We start from the raw sequence: 12412 nt of genomic DNA, 5'->3' as shown, positions 1-12412 counted from the left end.
ACTTCGACCTTAGAGCTCCTCATTTCTTAAATCAACCTGGCAGAAACAGAAATGAAATGAGATCAGCTATATCCACTATACAAGTCGATGTTTGGACAATTAGACTGGCTGGTGGACTTACTACCACGCTCAAGATCTAGCATGTGCTCATTCCTCTCAAGAGTTTTCTCACGTTCTTTGGAAAAACAAAGTGGTGTGGAGTATCCAATCTAGCAGTCAAGATGCTGCCTGGGATGCTTGGCCCTTCTTCAGTACTTGGGTTCAAATCCCAGTTCTGCTGTTGGCTTCAGCATCCGGCTGATGTGATGTAAGTGACGGTTCCCAGCAGGTGACACATCAAGTTCCCAGCCACTCACGTGGGAGACCTGGATCGAGGTCTCTTGGCTTCATCCTAGCCCAACCTTGGCTGCTGTGGGGATTTGGGGAGTGAACCCGAGAGCGGGAAGGCTCTCTCTCTCTCTCTCTCTCTCTCTCTCTCTCTCTCTCTCTCTCCTTGTCTCTCTCTTGAAAAAAAAAATAATGGGAAGAGTATTTATTAGATACTAGTTTTTACTTCATTTGAATTTGCTTTTTTCTTGTTTGTTTAGTTTCTTATTGATTCTAAGGCTTTTTTTCTTTCCTGATATAAATGTGTAGAATGATTGATTTTCCTCTAGGCTACTGTATCCCATACTTATGGATATTTTTCCAGAGGATGCAGCTTGAAATATTTTCTAATTCTCTCTGTGATTGCTTTTTTGACCTAGGCATTATTTAGAAGTGGATTGTTCTTTCAAATATTTAGTTTCCTAGATATTTTATTGATTTTTAATTTAATGCCATATGGTATTGCTAATTTAGCGAGAGTCCACTTTTTATGCTTTCACTCATTTTAAATGTATTGAGGTTTATTTTAGGGTCCAGCAATTGCTGGTAAAAATGCCTTTTCCCTTCCTATGATTTTTCCACTCCTTTTACTGTCCATATGTGATAGTTTTTTTAAAACATTTTATTATAAATTACTTACTTTTTAGTGCTTTCTCTTTGCATTATTTTGAAAGTATTGGTGTAAGCATTGAATTATGCATACTTAGATTTTTGATTGTGCTCTCAGAGTTGACATGTCCCAGTTCAACCACACTGTAAAGAACTTGCCAGTCATACTGATCCTTGAGGCCATCTTGCCATCCATTATACTGAAATTGCTTTTTAGGATTTTGGTTTTTGAAAAGGCAGAGTTATAGAGAGAGGCGGAAAGAGTACAGAGTGCTGAGTAGGGAGTTAGATCTGAAGTAGAGACTTGAATCAGTACCCATGTGGGAAGCAGGTGTCACAGGTGGCAGCTCAACTACCACAACATCTGCCCTGTGATGTGCGTTATACCTACATATGGTAAGAACAAGGGTATATGGATATACAGTATTTGTTGTTCTGTGTAGAGTGAATATTTCTACTGTGGCCAATTTTAAGCTCTCACAGATTTCCTGAAAATTAAACACATTTTCATGGCTTTGGCTTACTACTGGTTCTAAATCTAACAAAATATTGTAATTTGCTTTAAACTATTACTTGTTGCTTAAACAAATTATGAGGAGAAAAATATCTTTTCGTACATGTGTCATTCTTCCCAAATTCCGAGTTTCTGTTATGGTGTCATTTCTATTCAGCATGAAGAACTTCCTTTCCATTTCTTGTAGTGCATGGTTCACAGCAACAAATTCTGTAAGTATTGGGGCCTGGCACGGTGGCCTGGTGGCTAAAGTCCTTGCCATGAATGTATCCAGGATCCCATATGGGTGATGGTTTTAATCCTGGCAGCCTCACTTCCCATCCAGCTTGTGGCCTGGGAAAGCAGTAAAGGACAACCCAAAGCCTGGAACCCTGAACCCGCTTGGGAGACTCAGATGAGGCTCCAGGCTCCTTGTTTCGGATCAGCGCAACTCCAGCCGTTGCAGTCACTTGGGGAGTGAATCATCGGATGGAAGATCTTCCTCTCTTCCTCTGTTTCTCTCTATATGTGTCTGACTTTGCAATAAAACTAAAAAAAAAGTCTTTAAAAAAAAAAACCCAAGTTCTGTAAGTATTATTTTATTCTAAAAAATTTTGGTTTCATTTAAAATTCCCATAGAGCGTGTTCATGGAATATAGACTTCTGGGTTTACAGCTTTGCCTCTTGGCACTTTCAGTGTGTGATCACGCCGTTTCTGCTTTCCTTCGTTTCTGCTGAGAAACTCCTGTTCTCTTGAGCAGTTGCTCCCCTCAAGCTGATGGATTGTCTCTGCTTGCTCTAATGATTGCTTTTTCTGCATTCCACATAAACAGAAGCACCCGAGTCCTCAATCATTTTCTTAGCGTACAGATTGCATCCTGAGATGCAAAGTTTGAGAGCCGTTGATTTACACACTGCTTCCTGAGGATGCAGCAGAAATTCCTGTAACATACAAGAGAGATGTCCACGGACTCTGTCAGCTATTTGAACCCTCCCTCTGCCACTTGCTGGCTGATGACCTTGAAAAAAATTAAACACACTCTAAGCATTTGAAAAGAGGGTAGAACAACGGAAGACCTGGCAAATCAAAATATTCGTTCAACAAAGTGGTAAGACACCCAGGAGAAAAGCACGTAGGAGGACCTGAAGCCTGAAAGGCAGAGAACATGCACTCCGCCCCGTACGACCGCTGTCCCAGCTCACATCGATGCCTGGGCTGCATTGACACGAAGCCGCACGACACGTGAGCTTCTTCAATGTAGCCTGCCAGGGTCAGGCTGCTGTGATGCTGAGCAGCACTGGGGAAAGACCTGAGAACTGAACACACTGCCTTATAGCAGAGGAAAGGGGCTGTCGGTTTCTTCACCTGTAAGGACTGTGACGGACAGTTCTGGAACAAAATACAGACTTACAAGGTAGACACACAAAACATTTACTTACTCCAAGTTTCAAGTGACATTGGAGCCTTCGGAAGGAAGACATCACGTTCACGCATCGTGATGCAGAGGGAGAAGCCACTGTTTGGGCTGCCCACATCCTCTGCTAGGATGTTGTATCAATGTTTAAAACTGCACATAGTGGTGAGCCCAGTGCAGGTGCATAGTGGCTAAATCCTTGCCTTGCATGCGGGATCCTATTTGGGTACCGGTTCATGTCCCAGCTGCTCCAATTCCCATTTGGCTCCATGTTTGTGGCCTGGGAAAGCAGTAGAGGATGTCCCAAAGCCTTGGGACCCTGAACCTTGGAAAACCCAGAGGAGATTCCTGGCTTCAGATCAGCTCAGCTCCAGCCATTAATGCCACTTGGGGAGTGAATCAGCAGAAGAAACTTCTTTCTTTATGGATGTATGTCCTGTCTGTAAATCGGATCTGCTTTTCCAATTAAAATAAATCAATTTAAAAAACTACTCATAATGAATACTTTTAGATTAAGAGAGTTAAGACAACATGTAACTAGATACCACAGTCACCTACTTCCATTTGTCATTTAAAGTTTAGCTCAGCACTTTCCTGTCAACACACAGGTGGACTCATCCTGCACTTGACAGCTACCAAACGCAGACTTAAAAGTTATACTGCACTTGTGGTATGTATAACAGAAACATGGCAAGCAAAGGGCCCCACGCAATGGATCAGTTGGTTAATCCTCTCCCTTTATGCGCTGGAATCCCATGTGGGCACTGGTTCATGTCCTGGTTGCTCCACTTCCCATCCAGCTTCCTGCTTGTACTCTGGGAAAGCAGTCAAGGATGGACCCTGTACCTGTTGGCAACGCCCGCGTTGCCAAGTACCCCGAGCCCCGAGTCGAGCGGAGGGACTAGGGTTATGAGACAGACAAGACAGACAACACACAACACACTGAGACTTGTTCCTGTGAAGTGAAGTCTTTATTCAAAGTCAAACTCTCTTATATAGTTTGCTTGGCCCCTCCCAGGATCTTCCCAATGGTTAAGCAACACCTAAGCTCCCCCAAGGACATGCAAAAAGGGGAAGCAGGAAGGAGGGAAATTGCAGTCAGGACGTGCAAGAATGGGAGGCAGGAAGGAGGGAAATTGCAGTCAAGCCACGGGCTAAATGTATCAGGCCATGATTGCCCTTCCTGTTACACCTTGGAGAAACAAGCTGTGCTGTGGAGTTAACCCTTGGGAGACCCGGCCGTGCATGTCCCCCTTTTTTTGTTTTTAATGGACACCTGTCTTAGGTTGTCCAGCAGTCAGTTGATGCCTTACCCGTCATGGGGAGCCCCACCCGGGGCATGTGGGATCCCTGTCTTAGGTTGGTCATCAGCTCTGCCAGATCTTACCCGTCTCTGGCTGCCCGTTACACATCATGCTCAACCAGAATTGAGCTCTAGGATTTTCCACAGCTAAAGTCATCACAGTTTGTCAAATGATGACCTGCTCCGGGGCTTGTTGCCTGCATAGGTGGCAAAGAGGAGTAAACAGTACTGCAATCATGGCTGTAACATCAGCCCCATGGCTAAGACTCCGCTCCATTCCTTTAACATCCCTGCTCTCAGTTAATGCCATTTCATGGGGGTAACACATATATGATGTTAAATTGAGGGAGTAGCTGGAGATCTGCATTTCTCATGGGCAGGATGCCAGGAAGTTGCACCACTGCTGTCAGGGTGTCTTCCTCCCAATGCCTTCATTTTGCAAGAACATCATTCGGAGTGGGATCATGCTGAGTTGGAGCCAAGGAGATTTGTCGTGTAAGTCTCTCGGGAACCCATCTCGGTGATTCTTCATCCTGAGGAAAAACACAAACAGAGCCTCGCCCCCATGTTAGTACTGGATCTGGTCCCCGCCATTTATTTGTGGCCAGATCTTTCCATTTTACTTGGCCTTTATTCTCATTAGCAGAGCGTAGCCAATGGCGCTCTGCAGGAACTACATCATTGGTGACAGTTAAAAAATTTAACACATAGATGGCGGATGCCAGTAGGGAATGGGGAGAGCTGCAATGTTCGGCCACATCCCCTTTCTTTATTTTTTCTAGATAAACTTTAAGGGTGCGATTGGCACGTTCAACAATGGCTTGACCCTGAGGATTGTAAGGGATGCCTGTTTTGTGAGTTATATTAAAATCTTTGCAGAATTTTTCAAAGCCTTGGCTAACATAAGCCGGTCCATTATCAGTCTTAATTTGTTTGGGGATCCCCATATAGGCAAAGGCCTGTAAGCAATGGGATTTAACGTCTTTTAATTTCTCTCCTGAATGAGCAGAGGCATATATTATATGGGAATAGGTGTCAACAGAAACATGCACATATTGAAGTTTTCCAAAGGAAGGGACATGGGTAACGTCCATTTGCCACACATGATTGGGCAATAACCCTCTGGGATTAACCCCTAGGGATGGGACAGAGCAATATTGAGCACAGACTTCACAATTGGTGACAATCTGGGTGGCTTGTTCTCTAGTCACCTTAGCATGTAGTCTTAGAGAAGCTGCATTGAGATGGAACCTTTTATGAAGGTGCACTGCCTGTTCATAAGGGTCCATAGTCAGAGATATGTGCAACACCTGAGTCAGTGCATCTGCCCGCGCATTACCCTCACTCAGGGGGCCAGGCAAGGAGGTGTGCGCTCTTATATGCCCAATAAATAAGGGATGAGTGCGCTGCCAAATCTGCTGCTGTAATTGTAAAAGAAGAAAATAAACTGAGGAGGTCGGGGCTATATAGGCTGTGGTTTCTAAAGGTAAAATAACATGAGCTACATAGCAGCTGTCTGTGTATACATTCAGGGGCTCATTATGGTAAATTTGAATGGCAAAAAGCATAGCAGCTATTTCAGCGGCTTGAGCTGATTTGTGGGAGATGGAAACAGCCCGTTCTTCATGTCCAGAAACTATAGCAGCCTTGCCTTTAGCTGACCCATCAGTAAAAACTACACGGGCTCCTAATATGGGTTGTTGTCTAATTATTTTGGGAAAAACAACCGGATGTCTTTTGAAAAACTGTACTAAGGGATGGGAAGGATAATGATTAATTAACTGAGAAGAAACCGTGGCACAAAAGACAGACCAATCATCAATATTATTTTGTAGCCATGTCACCTGTTGGGAATCATAGGGAATGGAGATGAAATCAGGATATTTCCCAAAAATCTGCAGGCTGATCTTGCATGCCTTATACAACAAAGATATAACAGCAGTGGGATAGGATTGCACAATTTGTCTAGTGGATGCTGGGGAGTGGACCCAATATATAGGTCCAGTTTGCCAAAACACTGCTGTAGGCGCGTGATTGGAAGGAAAAACCAACAACCGCATTGGCGCCTTATAATCCACATAACTAACATGAGCATTCTGAATGGCATGCTGGACTAGCTGCAGACATTCCCTGCCTTCTTTGGACAGTTGTCGGGGTGAGGAAGGATCTGGATCACCTTTAAGAATATCAAAAAGGGGCTTGAGTTGCCCAGTAGAAATGTGCAAAATTGGCCGGATCCAATTGATATCACCTAACAAACTCTGCAAATCATTCAAGGTTTTCACATCACTTAATCTGATGGTCAAATTCTGAGGGGTGACACCAGTTGGCAAAAGCTGATGGCCTAAATACTGATAAGGAAAATCTGTCTGAATTTTATCCGGGGCAACAACCAATCCGGCTGTGGCTAAGGCCTGATAAATACATTGTGCTGCTAACCATAGGATGGAACGAGTTTCAGCCGCGATCAAAAGATCATCCATATAATGAATCAAATAGATATTTGGAAATTGTGATCTAATTCCTTTTAAGGCCTTATCCACATAGATCTGACAAATAGTAGAACTGTTCATCATCCCCTGAGGGAGGACAACCCAATGGAAACGTTGGGAAGGGGCTTTTAGATTGATGGACGGTAAGGTAAAGGCAAAACGCGGAGCATCTTCCAGGTGCAAGGGAATGGAGAAAAAGCAGTCTTTTAAATCTAACACAAGCATATGCCAATCTTTTGGTATTCCCACAGGAGATGGCAAACCAGGTTGCGTGGCCCCCATAGGGGCCATGACAGCATTTACTGCACGTAAATCTTGCAAAAGCCTCCAGTTGCCATTTTTCTTTTTAATAACGAAAATTGGGGTGTTCCAAGGAGAGGTGGATGGAACAATATGTCCAGCCTCAAGCTGCTCCTTTACCAATTCAATTGCAGCCTCTAATTTTTTGCTTGAAAGGGGCCATTGTTCAACCCAAACAGGTTCATCTGTTTTCCATGTTAATTTAATGGGCTCCTCTAACTGACGAGGCTGCTCTACAATGGCCCCTGCAAAAAATGTCCTAAGCCTGTTCTATCCCCTGGGCTACGAACTTCAATCTTTTTATCACAGACTGGTTGGGGGTCACCTTGAAGATGTCTGCCCAAGCCCTTTCCAGGAAAGTATCCTTGTCTATTAAGCATATTTGGCACAGGCTGAGAGGTCAACACAACATTCATGGCACTCAGCAAATCTCGTCCCCACAGGTTAATAGGAATATGTGGTAAAACATATGGCTGGAAAATTCCTGAATGACCCTCTTGATCCTTCCACCTTAACAACCTAGCACTTTTCTGTGGTTGAGAAGTTCCTATCCCTTGGAGAACGGTTGGGGTGGCCTCTAACGGCCAGGAGCTTGGCCACATTGCCTGGGATATAACTGTAGTATCTGCCCCAGTATCAAGTAATCCTGTGAATTTTCTCCCTTCTATCTCTAACTGCAAGGTAGGTCGGGTTTGCATGTCGGAGACCCAACATGCCAAGGGGCCGGAATCACCAAAGCCTCCTTGTCTATCTCTTTTATGAATAGGGTTGTCTGTTGGAACCTTAGGGATCAAGATCAGCTGGGCAAATCTCGCTCCTGGTGGAATGATGATAGTGCCTTTGGCTGATTCTACCATGACTTCTATTTCTGCGGGGGTATCCTCATCTATCACTCCTGGGAGTACTCTGATTCCATGCATGGTAGCACTGCTTCTTCCTAGGATCAGGCCCAAGGTATTCTTAGGCAAGGGGCCCCTGACTCCTGTCTTTATCCGCTGGGGCCCCAGGAGTGGGGTCAATACCTCTCCGGAGGCGGCACAGAGGTCCAGTCCTGCGCTACCTGGTGTTGCTCTGAGGAGAGTTGAGATGTCTGCATTCCTTGCCGTGGGAGCGGGACTCTGAAAGTTGGTACTGTTCCAGAAGCTACAGGTGTCTGCTGGGCTCCGTACACCTGAGGTTGGGGGGCCCGGAGCGGGCCCCTGACCCCGTTTCCCGATAAGGGATTGCCTTGGGCATCATACCTGGACCTACAATTACTGTCCCAATGATAGCCTTTATGGCATCTCCGACAGAGATCTGGGGCCGGCAAGGATTGTGGGGGTCGCCTTCCTTGTTGGGGGACATTAGGACACTGTTTTTTAAAATGTCCGGACTGTCCACATGCAAAACAGGCTTTAGGATATGCCCTAGGTTGAGGCTGAGGGCGTTGAACAGCAGCTGCTATCACTTGTCCAAGGGCATGGGTGGAATCAATATGTCTGCAAATTTTAAGGTAATCATGCAGAGACTTATCTCTATGGGACCGAAGAGCATCCTGGCAATATTTATTAGCATTCTCAAAAGCTATATGTTTAATTACTGGCATAGCTGGTTCTAGGTTACCAAAGATCTTAGTAGCAACCTGCATAATACGGTCCACAAATTCTTGAAAAGGTTCTGCAGGGCCTTGCAAGACCTTAGAAAGCTGGTCTCCTGTATTAGCATTAGGTAAAGCCTTCCAGGCTCCAAGGGCTGCATTTGTTATCTGTGCATAAACTCCTAGATCATAATTAACCTGTTGTTGGATGCCCTCAAAAGGTCCAGTGCCAGTAAGCATTTCAAAGCTTCGATCTGCATGTCCCACAGCTGCGTTCTGCTCAGCAAAATTTCTGCACCTATCCTGAAAGTCCGCTTTCCATAGGAGAAAGTCACCACCATCCAGAGCGGAACGACACAATTGCATCCAATCACTAGGAGTAAGATTCAAACTTGAAAAGGATTCTACCAGTGCCAGAGTAAAGGGTGCCTGGGCACCATAATCTTTAACAGCCTGCTTTATATTTTTGAGGTCTTTAAATTGAAGGGGCTGATGCTCCCGGCGAGGGGGACCCCCTCGAACTGGGACCTCTATGACTGGGAAACATCGAACCCCGCCTACTGGCTGATCAGTGGGGCTATCACTCCAGGGCCGCATGGGATACTTATTGGGTGAATGGCCCACAGCTTCCTCCTCAGGAGGAGCGGTAGGGGTCACAAAATTAGGGGCATATGGTGGTTGCCATGAATTGGACAACTTGCCAGAGAAATGTTTATCTATTCCCGCCTTCTTTAATTTTCTTTTAATTTCCCTAATTTCTTGCTTTAAGAAAATCTTCTCCTCATCTCTTTTGTTCTCACTCACTACTGAAGAAGAGGCCTCATTCTCTTCTGAAGAAGAGGCTTCGTTCTCCAAAGAGCCAGCTTCACTCTCCTCTAAAGAAGAGGTCTCATTCAGGGTGGCCTCACTCGAGGTGGCCTCACTTGAGGACTCAGTTGAGGCTTCCACAGACAGCAAAACCTCCCTTTCCTGGATTTCTTCAAAAGTATTCTGCACTTCTTTTAACTGTTTTTTAACTTCCACCTTATCACTAAATAAAGAATCACGGACTAAGCGCCACAAAGAAAAGTTGGCAATAGGGAAATTCTCTGGGTCCTTTTGCAAGCAGGATTGCAAATTAGCCTTAACCTGTTCCCAATCGGGGACACTCAAGCTCCCTGAAACAATAAACCAAGGACTACTGGATTGAACGGCTTTAACAAAATTTCTAATCATCCTAGTTTTAACTGGCTTCCCCAGTTGATGTAAAAGTTCTTCAAGCTCAGCAGCCAATTTATCCTTGGAGAAGGCAGAACCCATCTTTTTTGCAAGGTAAATGAAACACCAAGATCCAACAATACTTCAAAACAAAGGTAAAACCTTACTGTATTTCACAACAAATCTTAAACCAAACTGTGTTTCAAAACAAGACTAAAACCTACTATATTTCACAATAAATCTTAAACCAAACTGTATTTCAAAAGAAAACTCCCTCTCCTACCAGTTTAGGAAAGTCTTACCACATGGGAGATTTGGAAGAAGCTTCGGACTGGCTCAGCTCTGGCCAATGTGGTCACCTGGGGAGTGAACCAGTGGAGGGAAGATCTTTCTCTCTGTATCTCCTTCTTTGTGAAATCGGATTTTGCAATAAAAATAAATATTTTAAACAGTTGTATTATAAGAAAGATGCTCAGAATTTTGAACGATACAATCCACTTGTCCCATCACTACAGGTTATTAGCATCCCAAATAATATTATAAGTCACAATTTCCGATCCAAATTGCCTAATAATCCCTTTTGGATTGACTATAGAAGATTCACACTTCTTCAGTGTCGTCATTGCCAAAGGAGTCACTAGGTGGCAGCACACACCAAAACATTAGGCATTCAAGTCCTGCAGGAACCAAGGTTAAGGAAATTAGGAAATTAGCCCCTTGGAGAAAGGTGTACAGGAGTTTAAAAAAAAAAAAAAAAGACTTAAACAGGAATACAGAAAATAAAGTTAAATCTTATTCATACTGTTTTATTGCCATTACTATCAAAAAATGAAAGAAGCGTTAATATTAAGCTGGGCCTGAATGACAAAGACATGGAAAATAATTTTAATTATTTTTACAATTTTTAAAGGGCAAGTTCCATTTCTAAGGCTCTAGCACAGGAACATCTCAGCAGGATGTTGTTAAACTATCCACGTGCTCTCACGGGTGCAGAGAGAGTTGAAGTTGTGGTAGCTCAAGAAGCAGGATGCCCATTACTGGCTGGTTTGCAACAACGTACGTTTTGTATAGGAAGCTGTGGATGTCTGGAAAAGCATGGCAAGCTGCTCAGGGAAGTCTACAAAGACAACAGGGAGCAGGGGGCACTGGAGTAAGGGAGACACAGTGAACAGGGGGCTGGCGCTGTGGCACGTTGGGTTCAGCCGCTGAGCTGCCAACATCCCCTCTCGGAGCACCTGCCTCCACGTCTGATCAGCCTCCTTGCCATCGCGCCGGGGGAAGCAGCAGATGGCCCGGGTCCTTAGGTCCCTGCCACCCAACTCAGAGACCTGAATGCAGTTCCAGGCGTCAGCTGTGTTGTGGATCCCACCTGTTGTGGCCAGTGGGGAGTGAGTCAAACGGTAGAAGATTCTCTCTCTCTCTCTCTCAGTATGTCTTTGTTTTCTCATTGTCATTCTGGTCTTCAAGTAAATACATCTTTTACAAAAATAGTTGCCATTAGTGTTTTTATTTTAAAGGAATAATGCGGACATATATTAAGAGGCAACAATGAGAGCTGCCATTACAATTAAACTTTGTGACTGAACTTTGTAGTTGACGTTAGTCTTTTGCACATATTGTTAATTCAAATCCTTGCACTTCTTGCATTACAATGACCTTCAGGAGAGTGTGTTGCACAGTACTACTCCAGGTATGGCCTCCACTTACTGTGTTTCTTGTGATGGGAAACCAGTGGACATTCGTACATGGAGATCATCGAGAAATATTTACACAAGTTTGACAGAGTAATTTTTATTCAAGATTTATTTATTTATTTATTATTGGAATGGCAGATTTACATAAAGAAGGGGAAACAGAGCCAATATCTTTCATCTGCTGGTTCACTCTCCAAGTGACCACAATGGCTGGTGCTGAGCCACTCGGAAGCCAGGAACCAGGAGCTTCTTTTGGGTTTCCCACATGGGTACAGGCTCCGAAGGCCTCAGACCTTCCTCTATCATCTTCCCAGGCAACAAGCAAGGGTTGGAAGGGAAGTAGGATAACTGGGATATGAATGGGTGTGCATAGGGGATCCTGGTGCATGTGAGGTGAGGATTTAGCCACTAGGCTATTGCTCTGGGCCCAGCAGAGTAACTTTCTGAGACCATCCAGGTCCTCTGAGGTCTTGGCCACACCTTCAGGTGGGCGGTACCAGCATTGTCCACCCATTTCCTAATTAATCAAGAGATCACCAATGGGGAACATCTCACCTATAGGTTCCCCGCCCAACAAGGAGGGGTCAAGGAAGGCTTAAAACCCCTAGACCCTTCCTCAAACCTTTGGTGTCTCTCTCTCCCTCCTCTTTCAAGAGGCACCCCACCTCCCGGCTTCTTTTTGGAGGTGCTTCCCCTTCCTTCCCTTCCCTGCTTCCCTGGTCCCTTCGCAAATAAACTTTCCTGTTTGCAACAGATTCCCGGTTTTTCATTTCTATATTAAGCTGAGGAAAGAACCCACCGGACATTTCTGGTAACACTTTCTATTGATTCCAACAAAAAATTGGGACTTTTGTGTGCTTTTTTTTTATTTCTCCAGAATATCAGGCTTAAGAGGACTGAGCATGCACACACACACAGTTACACACTATACACTCACTCACACACACTTACACACTCACACTTCCAC

Source organism: Ochotona curzoniae, unplaced genomic scaffold (assembly GCF_017591425.1).
Source record: "Ochotona curzoniae isolate NIBS_2020 unplaced genomic scaffold, NIBS_Ocur_1.0 contig_3190, whole genome shotgun sequence".
In the NCBI taxonomy this organism is placed as follows: domain Eukaryota; kingdom Metazoa; phylum Chordata; class Mammalia; order Lagomorpha; family Ochotonidae; genus Ochotona; species Ochotona curzoniae.
Note: the sequence above shows the minus strand (reverse complement) of the source record.